Genomic DNA, 16,958 nt, shown 5'->3' with positions numbered 1-16,958 from the left:
TCAGGCATACCTCCCACAAGCTTTGATAATGGTTTTGCAGCATTCAGAAGGTAAATGTTTAAAACTATATTAGACAAAAAGCAATATCATTTTTTTTTTATCTTTACAAAATCTGAATAATCCAAATTCTTCCCTTCCCTGTTTCACTCAGTGCAGCTCTGTTATTTAGACATCTGGGTTAGTTTTCAGTCACAGGTGTCCCAAGGGTAATCGATCCACAGGACCAAATAGCTTATACTTGAAAGAAGAAGTCTAGGCCTTATTACGGACACATATGTTACATATTAGGTAAGCACAAAGGTATGAGTTTTCTAAATGTGGAGGGCCCGGGGATGTCTATGTCATGGCACGCTGTCGAATTACTGTAAAGTACTGGCAGCTAAATTTGCCAGCATTAAACTGATATTTCACTACTGTAATCTAAGAGCTGTTCCTTACCGTAAATTAAACAAAAAACTACGAGTGTCTTATTGCAACGCTTCAGAAAATGCAGAAAAAAATAATCTCTCGTTAAATGTGATCATCCCCGGTGGATATACTGACAATCGTTTGACCTCTTCTTTTTGAACGAGTAAAAACGGGCATGACAGCATCTCTAGTTATGCCAAACAGCTCAAGCATTCATAACTAACACGTGAGAGAAGAAGTAAATGTGTTTTATTTGTAAATCCACACAGGGACAACAAAGCCAAATCATTGGTTTTAGATTTACCTGCAGAGCCTTTTGTGTTTAACCATCATGCAAAGGAAACATGTTAATTCATAAATATTGGCTTTACTCTGAAGTCTGCTGTTGAACCCGTTGATCCAACAAACAGGTCTCGTGTTCAGTGATTAAAGCTGTTTGCATACCAGCCCTGTAAGATTTATGGGGTCTCCTCAGATGGACTGACCTCCACTCGCCTTGACACTACTACAGCGACATCTGACCTTAGCTTAGGACCTTGTCATTCTTATTACCTCATGCTCATTCAATGTGTAGAGACTTTCTTATGGCATGCAAAGCCAAAAAGACAAGGAGACTGACAGTGTTGTATTTTACCTTCTGCTTTTCTGTGTTTCTCCTGATATTCTCAAACTGGACAGGAGAAACTGTCTGAGACGGATGTACTCTTTTACTCCTTATTTCTGTCTCCAAGTAAGAAGATGGTTTATTTCTGAAAGACAAGGAAAAGACTTTCTCTCGGTATCACCAGAAGGGCAAGTGAGGCTATAAACAAAGAAGTGAACAGCATATATGCTAAATAATATAAGCATTAAAACTAGGTACAGGGGTGTAAATAAGGGGATTGCTATTTCAGATGATGTTGTGGCTTTTAGAAGGTCCCAAGATGACGGGTGACATCAACAAACGACAGAGTGCAGGAGTGGCTCTTTCCAACTGCTGTGGAAAAACCCAAGTGTACTTAAGTAAAGACGTAGGGTGTAATTAAAGGCTGTGGATTCTGCCAAAATCTGATGAATCACACATGTGATTTAAATACTAAAATCTTTAGTTATGGATCATTTTGACCATTTGTGGAAAACAGAATACAGTGAAAACACAGCGTCTGACATTATCACCTTAGCAAACACCATCACCAGCTGGCTACTGTGTTTCCACAGCTCATCAGTCCGGTCAACGCATATCATCAGATGTTTTACACTGAGAACAGTTGCCCAGGGCAGTTATTTAGAAGTCTATGAAGAAATGGTTTTCTTTCTCTGTAATCTCAGTAAACAATTTCCTGACTTCACATGGGTTACAATCATATTTCTGTCTACGGGGACAATCATATGTTGGCTTAAAGGGAAAAGGAAGCTGTAAACACTTGTTTCAGATCATCAGTAAACTGAAGGGCAGCACCAAAGCCCAATAGCAAGATTATTTCCAACTGTAAATCATGCAACATTAGAAGAGTACAAGAATAAAAATATGATGGGATTTGAGCAAAACTCATGAAACATGAAATGATGATACCTATAACAGTTTACTGTAATGATGCACACATATATAAGGGCTTTTGCTGCTGATGAAAAGGGATAGTAACAAAATGGTTAGATGTCCTGTGAGCAAGTCTGCTAGAAATATGCAGTTTAGTGTAAAAGATTGTGACAGTTACAGGTTTTCACTAATGTAAGGCTTTCACAAAATACTGAGGATTGCATTAGTTACGTGAAGTTATGTTATCCCACACTGACTAATGTCTAATCTGAAGCTGAAACTGCTGTGCATCTGTGGGCCACTTTTGGACCACCTCCACTTAAGCTGTCTGCTGCCACTGATGCCTGCTCTATTTGGGGCTGAGGGTCTTGCTGTTGCTCTTCTCACCTCCTCCTTTCCATGTATGCACACAGAATAGTGAGGAGGTGGGATTTATGATGTAGGGGTTACAAGCTGTTCATGCCTCTCGCTTCTTCTCCCAGAGATGCACACTGCCACCTGAGGCGTGGTTTTACTACCACGCTGCACTGTTACTACAGTCAGAATTCCCTACACGTAGCTGGACTGATTGCTTTGATAAGGCATTTTCACATTCCACCAATCTCTCTGATTTTGCCAGAGTACATCATTTTATGCCGAAAGAGAAAGTGTTTGTCTGACAATTTGAAGCAGTCTAACTGCTGAAAAGTAGGTTATTACGATTCATCAGATTCTGGCTTTCAGCTTCATACAGTTTGCTTTTAATAAATTCACTTTATTCTGCTGCACTCAGCTCTCTGATTGTGAAAACAGCCAAATTGATGGATAAAAAATATCTTGGGAAAGCTGCTACAAGCTAGCACTCTTGCTAAGGAATTCTGAAACCAATTTTTTAAAGCTGAGTCAAGGCACCACTTTTGAATGTTATCAATCCAACATGGATTGGGCAGTTAAGGTCAGCAGTGACTACCACACAATGTGAACCTGACATCTGAAGAGAGCTTTCAAACTAGAACAGGTAGCTATAAAACTGAATCAAACCAAAGTAAGGCTTTTAAAAAGGCCAAAGTGTTGGTATCGGTCAGAAATTAGTTAAATTGATTTATGTGGATGCTCTGAGTAAATAAATTATATTGACTTTGGTGATGCCCTTATTGGTGCTGTAGTGATGCCAAGAAGTCAACACTCATAGTACTGACTGGGATGAGAAGGCAGTTATTTTATTTTATTATTAAACTATCTTTCTATCCCCCTCTCCCTGTCAGTGTGTGTATGGTGTTTGAGTGTGTGCAAATTAACCACTCCTTGTGTTTCAGGTGCGGGTCCTTCGTTTTCCCGCTCTTCAGCTTCCCAAACCTGGGATGACTCAGCTGCTCTCTACCTAAGGTGGAGGATTTGATTGTTGATTGTCGAATTGCAAACAGTTAGTGGAATTGTCTCTTATGAATTCTTATGTTTGTCTGATTTGGCTTTTGTTCTCTGTTCCTTCATGTACATGAAACCTGGACCATGTAAGCGAGTTACTCTGAGAGAAGGTATTCTTGTGGAGAGGAGTTGTGGATCTGTCTAAATTGGAACTGTCTATGATTGCTAACTGGGAATTGTGGATCTGTCTCCATTAGAGATCTTTAATTGTCTTCTGTTTTCCTCACTGTAAATAAACACAGTGAACTATATTTTATGAGTTCTGCATTGAGTCCAACCTGCAAATCGGACACGACAGGAAGACCTGTCTTTTAAGCTAGAACACTCTGAAATAATTATTTGATTACTTTAACACGCTGATCCTTTTTTTCCCCACTTTTCTTTGTTTTTGTGTCTTGTCATCTATTTTTTTTTCAGTTTGTTCAGCACTTTGGTCTTCCTCTGTTGTTTTTAAATTTGCTTATAAATAAATTAACTTGACTAATGTCAAAAGAGCCCAATCTGACAGCAAAATATCTTATAAACATGAGTAGTAGTAAATTTGGCAAATATTTCATACACACTCAAACCACTGTGACGGTAGTTTGAATGTATATGAAAGACATAAAGTCCATCTATCTTCTTCTGCTTATCCACTTTAGGGTCGCAGAGGAACTGGAGCCTATCCCTATGCCCCGCTATAGAGTGAGAAGTGGGGCACACACACTGGACAGGTCGGCAGTCTGTTATAAGGCTAATGGAGAGCACCATTCATATTCACATTCACCCCTATGGGCACTTTGAAATAGCCAATTAACCTGACCCTAGTAGCTGCATGTAGGAGTTGGAGTACACAACAGTATAGAGGGATATTACAAAAAACTACAAATATCAATAAGGAAGGGGACAAGAAACATGTGAAAGTAATCAAGAGAACAGAGTAAATAGGAAGTAAATCCCATAATACACTATCAAGGCAAACAGGAAACAATCCAAAAGACATATTACTGAATACAAAGTCGAACAAAAGACCGAGACAAAGAGACTCTGGAGGGAGGACAAGGGGAAAAATACAAAAAGACGAGACAGTGAGGGGAACAGACGGGAAAACACAGGGACTTAATTCAAAGACAGCAACAGAACTGTAAAACATCTAAATCGGCATCCAAAGCTCTAAAAAACAAACAAACCTATAACTAGAGCTTAACTACAACAAGAATAAATGCTTTAAATTACTCAAATTATAATTGAATTAATGCAAAACCTCAACCTAACAATAATAAAAATCTTAAGGCTCTCAAAAAGCAGTGAAACCAAACACTCTTAATAATCACCATGAGTGCCAAAGATAAAAAGAAATTTAACTTAAGAGTGAAAGTTTTTAAGTAGTCCATCTTGAGCTTTAAGGAAACAAGAAAAAAAAATACGTCTGACTTCAAAGTCAGATTTTCAGTCAGTTTAAAGGAATGACTGAATAATAATGAAGAAATATGTGATGTGTAAATGTGGATGTTGGAGACTTTTTATATAAGGACTGTGCAGCATGGCATTAAATAGAGCTCTCACATCTAAAAGCTTCTTTTGGGACACAGAGACACGCACACACAGTAATGCTGTGAACTGTCATCTGGAGTGCAACAGTGGTAGATTGGGAGGGAAGCAATTTAAGACCAAAACACCTGAAGGGAAATATACCTCCACACACACACATAGACACACACATACTCGCACAGACACACATACCCCTTCTCTCTGAGCTTCGATGCCTAGCTCCATGTGGTTGGCATGGAAACAGAAAAACTCCCCCCAGATGAAAATGAGATGCCCCCAATACGATTCATGTGGGAGCACAATGGGAACATTAAGATGAGGAATTATAGGAATAACATCCAACATGCTAATGCTTTTGATAGGTCTTCATTGTCAGTCTTCACATGAGGAGATTTAAATCAGTCCACATGCTAGACCCCACCAAAAAAACACTGAAAATAATGATTATTTCACATGTGCCAGAGCTTATTGTTGCTTTTTTAGAATCTAAATTCTTTTGTAAACCCACAATAGAGTGAAAAGAGTAGAAATCTCAGCCTGAGGCAAAGTATCGTCTGAGTCATACGTGTTAATCACCCCCATCAGCCCCCACAGACTTCGGTCATTTAGAGCTGCAGGGCAGCAAAAGTCTTAGTCATAGCATCTTTCAAACTCCCAGGCAGACCAAAAATAGCTGACAATTTTGGGAGTCTGCATGGCAACACAAAACATACTTCTGGTATATGTGCCAAGTTCCCAGGGAAAGGGTTTTATACATACATACATATCTCTCTCTCTATATATATATGTGTGTGTGTGTGTGTGTGTGTGTGTGTGTGTGTGTGTGTATGCATAAAATCTAACCAGTACAAGCTGATTTCCAGTTCTCTGCTGAGATTTCAATTCCCAAGTCTTTGCTCTGTGAATTTACTACTTGTATGGCAAACTCTCTGGTGACAGGGATGAAAACAGATTTTAAAATTAACTTCTGTTACTAGAAGATTCACGCTGATGCTTACCTATAAATGTAAAGAGCTCACATAAGGGTGAAAGGTTTCAGCTGATCACAGTAACAAGTTGTTAAGGGCCTCTCAATGTGAGTTGCTACAGCAGATGAGCAGTATCTGAAAGTCAAAAATAAGTAGCTGCAGTAAAAGCAAACCTGTAATAGTCTTCAGGAGAACTATTCCTGAAGACTATACTGAAAGAAATTACAGGAGCCCTTTGCTAAGACAGTTCAAGCTGTGTTGTTTGGCGGCTCAAGACTTCTGCACTGTATATTGCTATTGTTGAGCCCCAAATCTGCCCATAAGTTATAATAGAATCATAGTACAGTAATTTCTTTGGAAAAAGCAATGGTAGAGGGAGATTTATATATTATATATCTAAATATAAAATTTAGATATATTTAGTCATTTTCTCACCAATTTTTCACTCTTTTTTTCTCCAAAATTTGCCACTTTAATGTGAAAAAACTTTATTTTTTCATCGATTTATACCCACCAACGCCATGCCCCTTATTTTTTTAATACGTCGTTGTGAGTACGTCTTAAACTGTAGTTTAAAATACAATTGGTAAAAGTATTTGGTCTACCACTAGGTGACAGTGTTTGACCACAAAGTCTTAGTGTGCTTGCCCTTAGTGGGAAACAAGAAAACTGCTTACTTTTTGGGTCCTGCTGTGGAGTTTGTATTGTTCTCTCACAGTCCAGAAACATGTTCATAAAGTCTGATGGAAATAAATCAACCTTCGGTGTGAGTCTAAACACCTCTCTGTCTTTCTTTGTGATGGACTGGTAACCTGTGACAGCAGCGAAATGTAAACTATGTAAACTATTTAAAAGCAATAACAAACAAACCCCATTTAATACACTTAGCTTTTCTAATGCATTATGTCTAAATATTTTAATACGCGTTCCACTAACTCTCAAGAGTCGGGATTTAACAGAAGTCCGTGAACGCCGCATGAACTCTCGGCGGTCCCTTTGAAGTGCAGTTTGTGGCTGGAGCTGGAGCTGCCTTCGGAGGTAACTATTAGCTTATGTTAAAAAATGTTTCTGTGTAATGATATTATAATTTTCAGGCTCTAAACAGGTAATAGCCCCCTCCGGAATAGTTTACCTACGAAATTGACTTTTAAAACCTCAACTTTCAGTCTGTTCTTCTGATAATTCACCACGGGTTTTTTCCCCTTCTTAACCTGGGATAGGCTAAAGCTCCCACCTGCCGCCACCTTGAACTGGAAAAAAAGTGAGTGAACATCCATTACCCTGTAATATAGTCATTTTAACTCGTGTTGCTAATCCCCAGATTCAGTTACACTGATCGCTACAATGATACACACTCCATTTGTACTTAGAATCTTCAAATAATAGTAAAGATAGCATGTCCTTGCTTGGTCTTACAACCATTAAATAGTTTAGTTTGAAACGTCATTAGTAACCAGTTATATAGGAGCATACTGATTTAGGCACCACAATTTATAATCAGGTACAGAAAGGGGAAGAAACGTTTGGAGAAGCACACGAAATGCTTTCATTCAGTACGGTATCAGTCGCTGATTCGTATCATTCCCCTTACCTTTTAGGATGGAGTGAAGTGTTAAAGACAGGCAGAGGTGACAAAAGTATACACATTATGTACTTAAATAAAAGCGTTGAAAAAGGTACAGATTCAAATTCTTTACTCAAGTAAAAGTGAAAAAGTACAGGCTCTGAAATGTACTCAAAGTAAGAAAGTAAAAAGTAGTTCTTTGGAGGATGTTTCCACAGCTGTTTTTGTTTTATTTTAACGTGATAATAAAAGATTATAGTAGGTAGGGTAAGAAAAACTTCATTTCAGTCTAAATTTTTAATCTCATAAATGTCTTCTGCTTGAGTCACTAGTAGAACATGAGATGGTGGCCACACATCATTGCTTCTGATCCCTTCTGAGTTATTTTTAGTTTAGTTTAGTTTTTTGTGTGTTTTTATCACTGCTGGCACAATGAGACTGCACCTGCAGCCATTCAGGTTGCACAAGTAGTCCCGCTCCTCCCTGATACCACATCCACACATGTTGTTGCAAGAAGGTTTGCTGTGTCTTCCACTACAATCTCAAGAGATACCAGAAGTGGTGTTACATGAGAGGAGCTAGTCAGGGCTATAGAATGACATCAAACTAGCAGCAGGACCAATATCTGCTCAAGGAGCACTGCTGGAGGCCTAGAAAAGGACCTCCAGCAGGACCAAAACAGGACAATTCCCAGCCTCGTGTGGCAAAAGAATAAAGGCAGTTCTTGTATAATGAAGGTATTCATTTCACTGATGGCCCTCATATTCCCCAGATTTGAATCAAATTAAGAATCTGGGATGTTACGAGCATCCAAAGCTGCCAAAAAGCACCACAGAGTGTCAGGAGCTCATCAGTGACCTGATTTAGCTCTGAGAAGAGACTGATCTTTCGACAGTGTCCCGGAGGGTCTTATGGACATGGGGTCCATAAACATGACTCATCCACATTATGGCACAAGTTTGATCAGCCTCGGATTTCAATTTTTAATGTTGTTGGTATGATTTTGAAAACAGTCCTCAAAGCATTGCTGATTTTGGTTTCCAATGACTGTTGTTACCTATTAATCTTCTCATCAAATTATGTAATGCAAAGTATTCAGGATTCAGGATTCTTTGAGTGTTGTGTCTCTTTCTGATATAATGTAAAGTGTGGGTGAGTTTGTGTAATGTTTTAGGCTCTTGGTAAGGCTCTAAACAAAAACATAGCACACTTAGCGATATGACATCAATATTATTGAATGGTATGTTTGCTGTAATAAAATTAATTAGTTATACAAAAAAGAACCATAAACTTGATGTGTTTGAGAATAATCTACTTTCCTTTTCCTGTTAAACAGAATCATGATTGACTTTGAGGAGGCAGACTTCATTTTGGAAAATCAGAAAAGAAAAAGAAAAAAAGATCTCAAAAAAGACAAAAAACACAAAACCAACATGACTGTGAAAGCACAAGAAAGCATCCAGAAGAAAAAGAAAAAGAAAAACTCCCAGCTCAAAGAAGAAAAGAAGGAAAGGAAACAAAAGAAAAAGGAAAAGAAGGAAGAAAGGCAAAGAAGGAGACTGGCCTTAGAGCTAGACAGCAGTGTTGTATTTAAACAGTGCAGCAGTGCCCAGGAACAACTTTTTGAGAAGTCTGAAGCATCAACGCCGCAACAAAATGAAAAGCTGAAGCCTGATCGTCTGACTCAAGACTCCAAAAAGAAATGCAAAAGAAAAAAAAAAGTGGTGTTTGATGTGTCACCCTGTTACATCCGTGTCAAACGGCCTAAATTTGCGTCATCATCCACCAAAGAGGAGGAGGCTGTGAAAGGCGCTGAGAGCTGTTCACAGGACGCAGTGACGGGGAACAGCCAGAGTCGCGATCAGGACTCTCAGGGCACCAGTGATGACATCAACAGCCAGGACTTGTTTATTACCCAGAAGACTTTCAGAACATCGCTCTCCGAACCCTCCAGCGGGGAAGTCAATGACGGAGCCCTTATGCTATCTCCTCAGTTGCGAACACAGCAAGGCGAGTGCCAACAGCTTAAACAATTTCATGAAGAATCAGAAAAATGGCCACATGACTCACAGCCTCATCAGCTCTTTGTGCAGCCAAACCCAGAAGAACCTGAAGAAGTTAAAGGACATCATAAGATACATGAGCAGAGAAAAAGGTCCTTGCTGAAACAAGAAAACACAAACTTATCTGAAGAGCAAAGAGTCTCACGTTCAGTGCATTTAAAGCTCAGTGAGGGGCATCCTTTCCTGGAGGAGCCAATCATTGTAAACTCCTTCCTGGATCTTGGAGAGTGCAACACCTGCCCTCCAAATCAGCGTTCCACTTCATGCCTGCCACATATTAATAAGTCATTGCTTCCTGCCAAGTCCACAGTGAGCTCTTCCACACAGACAGAAAACTTCTTCACCACTGAGCTCTCCTCCTACCTCAGCTTCTGCCAGAAAAGTAGACCAGCTGTTTGTTTCGATGACGTGAAACCTTTAGACCTGAGCCTTCCACACAGGGTGAGAAAAGACCATAGGAGCTGTTTGTCAGTAATGGAGGTCAACCGTGAAGGAGAAGGAGGCATGGGTCCATCTGGGTCTTCACTTGTGAAAGAAAATCAGGTGCTTTTGGGTCGAGGAGAAACAACTCCCAGTCCGCAGTTGTCAGAATCTGATCAAAAGTCTGCTGATACAACAACATCCAGCGAGGACAGCGAGCAGCCGTGCCGCGCTGGCAAGCTGGACCTGATTCAGGTGATACCACATGATCCTATTTGTGTAGTTACAGAGCAACAGATGATAAATTCATCTCACATATTGAACTTTATATTACAAAATTCAGAGCTAACACCAGTCAATTTTTTAAGTGTTTTTCAGCTTCAAGCCTCTTGAAATTGCAGTTCTCTCTTTTTTTTCACAAAAATACTTAAAATACTGAAAATACTGATGTAAGGTGTCCCACTGATGGGAATTCTGCTGTTTTATCCTGTTTGTGAAAAAAATGTAATGTACAGCTCTTTTAGGGGATTACTGGGAGATTTTAAAAAATAAAAGACTTTAAAGATTAGTTTGTGGAAGATTTAGGTGTAAGAAATATGATAAAATATGAAAAACAGGTTTAACAGTTACAAATTATTGATAATTATTTTCCCATTCTATGCCACTCAAAGCCTATCCTGTATCCTATTTTTTACTAAAAGTATTCAATATAAACCTACACTCACCAGCAGAGTGGCGGCAGGGGCAGTTAACCAGCTCGAAGGACACTCTCACGCTAGTAGCGACTAGGGGTGGGTTTTGATTATCAATTTATCGATTAAAATCGATTCTAGCTTGCATAACGTGATATCGATTCATTAAAATCCTGAATTGATTTTTTAATATAAATTTATTTTGCCCAAAACGCCAGAATCTCAGGTGAAACCTCACAAAATTTCAGCAACCACCAAACAGCTAAAACAGTAAATGAGAGCAGGGACATGGATTCTGTACAAAGACGTAAACACAAAGCGCGGAGATGTGCCTTTCTCACCCGACGGCACGGACACGGTCGGGGCTGGAAGCCGACAGCTCACTGATTCTGATGTTTCGGTGGGTCTGTGCTTTGTGTTAACGCCCTTTTTGCGCTAGATTCAGAAGCTGTAGGTTTTTATCTCTCTCCAAACAATATTGACTGAACCAGCAGCAAAAGAAGATCCAAACTACACTTCACATTTCGCTTCAAATAAACATCGTCATGAATTCCCTCTCAGTTTTGCTGTTTTGCTTCCACCACAATAAAATCACACTTCATGCAGAGCTCGCTGTCTCTCTCTCTCTCTCTCTCTCTCTCTGTACTTCAAGGACAGTTTCCCATCTAAAAATCTCTGTTTTCTGCATTATTCGCTTGGTTATTACGCACAAGTCTACCGTTGTTTACAGCGCTGTTGGCCGCTGGTTTTTTTCCCTTTTACTCACTTCTGAAAAGAAAGCCTAATTTCTGCTGTTCAATTATGAACAAATTTAAATTTTTTAAAATTATGCAAAATTGCAAAACGCTTAGCTGTGTTGCAATTCTGTAACTTTGCTCTGCTTCACTCCAGCAGCATCAGGTAATGTTCATGTGTTGATTAATGGTTTTCTTTCGTTTTTGATCTACTGCAGAATATTTTTAAGATCTGCTATAAAATCCCAGCCCTGGAAAATCTCCTTCATGTTTTTCTGTGTTTTATCCTCAGTTACTTTGACACAAAGGCATCTGCTGTGATGCTTACACCTTTGATAAAGTCTTGCAAGTGTCAGCTTTCTTTTTATAGATATAAAAATATGGAAATGTACTGATACGTGATCAGAATTATAATATTTCTGACTGAGGCAAAATTTCCCCGATTAAAATCAAATCGAATCAAATTGAATCGAATCGTGGATCGAATCGATTCGGGACCTTGTGGATCGGAATCGAATCGATTCTAGAAATCAGTGACGATACCCAGCCCTAGTAGCGACCGGTGTGTGGTTCAAAGTTTTAGGAGCAGGGATCACTTAGTAGGTAGCGTGGTGGCCCCATGATCGGAAGGTTGGGGGTTCGAGTCCACTGAATGGCTACCCTGAGGTACCCCTGAGCAAGGTACCATCCCTACACACTGCTCCCCGGGCGCCCAATGGCTGCCCACTGCTTCACTGAGTGAATGGGTTAAATGCAGAGAGGAATTTCCCCATGGGGATCAATAATGTATATATTATTATTATTATTATCATTCAATCAGTGACAGGCCTTCTGTAACTAGTTCCAATAACCAAGACTAGAAAACCATTGTTGATATTGTATGTCCAGAACACTAATAAGGATTACATGCATGTACACTTACTTCAATATTTGTGGCCATGTTGATTATGAGTAACACCTTGTAAAAGTACATATGTAACACAAAATAAGGATAAAGATAATATGGTCACCTTTAATGATTTTGTTTAGGACTCTTTTAACAAGTTGCAAAAATTCGTGTCACGTAGATGTCCGAGTTGTTGGCAGGGCCGATAAAAAGTATTAATTCAGTAAAGGACTAGATGTTACAATCCCGGACAATGCATGAAGATTCATTCACTTTTTTAAACATCTCTCAATCTGTCACATTTCCCTTATCAACCTTAAAAATACTGGTGACCAGCAGTGCTACCCCTCAGCCTCCTAGTAGACACACTACTAGGAGGCTGAGAGTATCAATTTTATTGGGGGCAACTCATGGTCAAGAAAGAAAAATATCCAGGGCTGTGCATTTCAGTTGGTTCGTGTATTTTGACATTAAAAACAATTTGAAATTACTGTGTTTGCTGAGCAGTAAGACATATTTATCAGGAGAACTTTGTAGAATGATCTGAAAAGGAGTAACTGAAGTTTCTTCCACTGTTCAGTAACAGTATGACTTTTTTTGGTCCTCAGGTCAGAGCGGTCCAGATGAAACTCAACGAATCCTTCTTTTTCAAACCCAAAGGAGAGGGACGGTCACCCAGGCCTGAGTCACCGCTGATGAAACTCTCTCAGGGCAGAGACACTAAAAGGAGGAAGAGTCGCTGAGGTCACAAGGTTTTAATATAGGCTGCTATTAGCCCTGTTGGCTGACGTCAACAAATAAGATGTGACGTTTGTGTTGACGTTAGTGGCCAATATTTATCTGTTCAGTCATATCAATTTCGTGCTGACTAAATGTTCAGAATTTCATCTGAAAGCCTTTAAAACTTTTATATAAGATTTTTTTTGCTTCCCTGGAACAATTAAATGAAATCGTTACTGCAACACGAACAAACAAAGAAGACTTTAAAAAAAATATTTAACACATTAATATCAAAATAGAACTTCACAATTGGAGCATGTTTAAACTTTTCTAGCAGACACCATCTAACGTCTGGAAAACTGTTCAATTTTATGAGCTTCAGCTGAGAAGCAGTGTGTATAAAACGTGTCGAGCATTCCTGCTGAAACTCAGCCTGTGCCTGAGGGTCTTTAAGTAGAAGGACAGTGACATTAACACTATCAGTGAGCTCAGGTATTTTATGATATATGCTGGAAAGTTCTGATCTACATTATATGGACAACAGTATTGGGCCACACGCCTCAGTTCAGGTGTTTTCAGTCCCATTGTCATATGGTTAAAACATCATACACCCAGATGTGCAGTCTGCCTTTACAAATATGAACATGGTACTGTAACATCAGCACAAACACTGTGTGCTGGGAGCTTCATGGCTGAGCAGCTCCTGTACGTGTAACGTGTAGCTGTACGTTTATCCAAATACTATATGTTAGGAACATGAACAGAAGAAACATGCTTCCATTAAAAGAAAAATAAACTTCTGGGATAGAAATTACTGATTACTATCTTTTGACCTGTAGTTCTAAAGTTTTTAGTATTCTGTCGTGTTTTTTTAATTGCTCTGTAAGTTTGTCCGGCAGTGGCAGTTTTTTGATGCCATGTCGCTATGACAGCATGTTGTATTCATAACATCATAACAAATAATCTGTTGTTAAAGTTTATTTATTGTGAAGTAGTAGAAGTTCACTTTCTGTTGAGTGTTGATGCAGTATTTACCAAGTTCTTAAATGGTGTTAAATAAAGATCTTTATTATTTAAGTCTGTCTGCCAGCAGTGTTTGTGTGTTCTGCTATGAAACATGGAGAATATGTGAAGCTGAATCAAGACCTTATATTCAACCAAGTGCTACAAAAGTCAAGCTACATGAGCAACAGATGTTTTAAAATGATCTCAGTGTTTTCAGATGGATTAATGAGAGTACAGATCCAGAGGTGGGAAAGACCCATCATAACAGACAGGGAGAACGTGCTTGCAGAAAAGTTCTGATGCACAAACAAATAAATGTAAGGTGCTGTATTACATGTGTTTTGCTTGCACAAATAAAACCTACTCTTTGAACATCAGAGCCGAACTGATCCTGGGAAAGGTGATGCTGAGCTCCTCACTGGTCTCAGCTTCACACCTGACAGGAATCAGATATGGAAGATTGACTTGAGATTACGCTCTCTTTTTCCTAATTATTCTTCTGAAACATATTTCAGTTCTTGCTTTTACTCATTTTGGAAACATGATAAAACAGATAAAAAGTTACTTTGTTGAAACACACCTCTTTCTTCTCCGCCTGTGTTTTCATGTTTCCCTAAAATCCCAAAAATCGGTGTAATTCAGTCCAAGTCCATAAAGTGGCCACCAGGGGTCAGCTGTTGCCCTTACAAGATGGGCTTCACAGCATGAAAACAACACTGCTATTGTCACTTTAAATATCCACTGGTCCCATCCCAACTGATGGCCTACAAAAAGGTGTTTTACCAAGGTGTCACACAAGAAACATTTTACAATGTGTAAAACCAATGAGCTGTCTCAAGACCTTCACAACCTTATTGTTGCAAAACATTGCTTCCTTTTTTGTGATAGCCAGCTCCTCGCTCGCTTCCCTAACTGCAGCTGATGCGACAGGGCTTTGGCGTGGGTTTGCTGCTGTTGCTGCAACTAGGAATATGAGGAGTGAGGTGTGAATGATTTTAATTTCCGTAATTGTTCTCCCTTGTGTGTGTTTGTGGAGAGCATGTTCAAAATAGTTGGGAATGGAAGCAGCTGAGGATGCTTGTTGATTATGCTTTTCATATCTGAAAGTGCAATTGTTAGTACCTTGATATCTTTGGAGTCAGATATCTGGCTCCAAAGATATCAATCCATCCAAAAGCATGGCGTGGTCTGCTGGTTCCATTCTGTGGCCGTGTCGTTCTTTAATGGTGAGGCAGGAAATGGACCCAAAGATGCAGACTTGGAGGCAAACTTGAAGAACCAAAGACTGACCTATATTTTGTTGGCAGCTGCAAAACCTTAGTACAAATGAAGACAGAGATGAACTAAATCAAGGAAGTACTACAGCAAAACAACTAGGCATGGGGAACATAGGAGGACAGGAAAAACTTACACCTAACAACATCAGAATAAAAACATAACCTAGGCAAAGGTAACATCCAAACTGAAAACTCCAAAAATATAAAACGGAAAATATCAAACAGGAAACTGGGTCCAAAACAAAATGCCCGGTACAAAACCCAGGCTGCAGCTGTCTTCTAAGGCAAAACAAGACTGATTATAAAATTGCTAGCATGGGTTAACATAACACAGAGCTTTATTATGCTTGATCATGAAATCTGAAGAGTATTCATTCACCAGCAATCTGCTTTTGCTTAAAAGCTTCTTGAGCCCAGGTGACACTCTGGCTCACACAGATGTGCTTCCCGGCGGCTGTACCGATCCTGCAGGAAGATTACAAAAGAGTTAGGACAGAAGCCACGCTGTGCCTTGTGTTTTCATGCATTCTGTTTTGTGTTCAGAAATTACTATTACTGTAATTACTCATTGTGGTGACATACACAAATGCTTTTTCCAGACAGGCGCTGTGAGTCTTGAAGACAGAGACTATTTTCTTCTCTGGTATCCTTCCAGTAAAGTATTTGAAACAGCATTGTCCAGGAGACATTTGAAGGAATTGTTGAGCTAAAAGGAAAAAAAAAATAAAAAGACAATAATAAATTCAGTTTGATAGCAGCATGTGTCAAAGGTGTCGAGCATTGTTGCTGAAACTCAGCCTGGAACTGACAGTCTTTAAAAACAGTGACATTAACACTGTCAGAGAGCTCAGGTCCTTTATGATATACACTGTAAACTTCTGATGTATATGGACAATAGTACTGTAACTCGATGCCACAGCCACAGCAACTCAGCAGAACATGTAAAGTTACAGATGGTGTGTGTGTGTGTGTGTGTGTGTGTGTGTGTGTGTGTGTGTGTGTGTGTGTGTGTGTGTGTGTGTGTGTGTGTGTGTCACTGAATGCTTGATATCGATTCAATACCTGCAGAGCTCCAAACCTCCTCTGGCATTAACAGCAGCACAAAAACTGTGCGCTGGGAGCTTCATGGCATGGCTTGCATGGCTGAGCTATATGTGTAATTTGTTGCTGGTCCAGTACTAGTGTACATATATGTCAGAAATATGAACAAAGGAAGCATGCTTTCTTTAAAACAAAAATAAACTCTTTCTTCCTCTGATTATTATCTTTCAACCTGTTGTTCAGGTCAAACTATCACCTCGTTTCTAAACACGCCACAGCTTTTTTTTTTTTTTTTTTTAATCTGGATCAAACGGTCATAAAGTAAACACATACATAACCTCACGTCATGTATGTGATAAAAGCAAAAGTTTGTCTTTGTGACATTTTAATGTGTTTTGTCATCAAACTCAAAAAGGTGATTCAGCATCTTGTAAATGATGTTTTAAAATAACTCATCAGCCCAAGATTAAATTTTAAACAGAGTGAAGTTGCTTTTGAAGTTTTGTAAAATGTAAAATGCATTAACAATAATAAGTTTTTAACATGCTCAAACAGCACATGGAAAGCTTTAACAACCAAATATAATCTGAGGTTCAACTGATCTGAACATTGATTGAACTGAAAGACAATAAAAAAGATTTTTAAACACCACAGTTATTTAGGGATTTCTTAAAGCCAGCAGACCTTTTGTTCCCTTCTGACTCTACTAACACTCACTGAACGTGAGCTA

This window comes from Pelmatolapia mariae, linkage group LG7 (assembly GCF_036321145.2).
Source record: "Pelmatolapia mariae isolate MD_Pm_ZW linkage group LG7, Pm_UMD_F_2, whole genome shotgun sequence".
In the NCBI taxonomy this organism is placed as follows: Eukaryota; Metazoa; Chordata; class Actinopteri; order Cichliformes; family Cichlidae; genus Pelmatolapia; species Pelmatolapia mariae.
Note: the sequence above shows the minus strand (reverse complement) of the source record.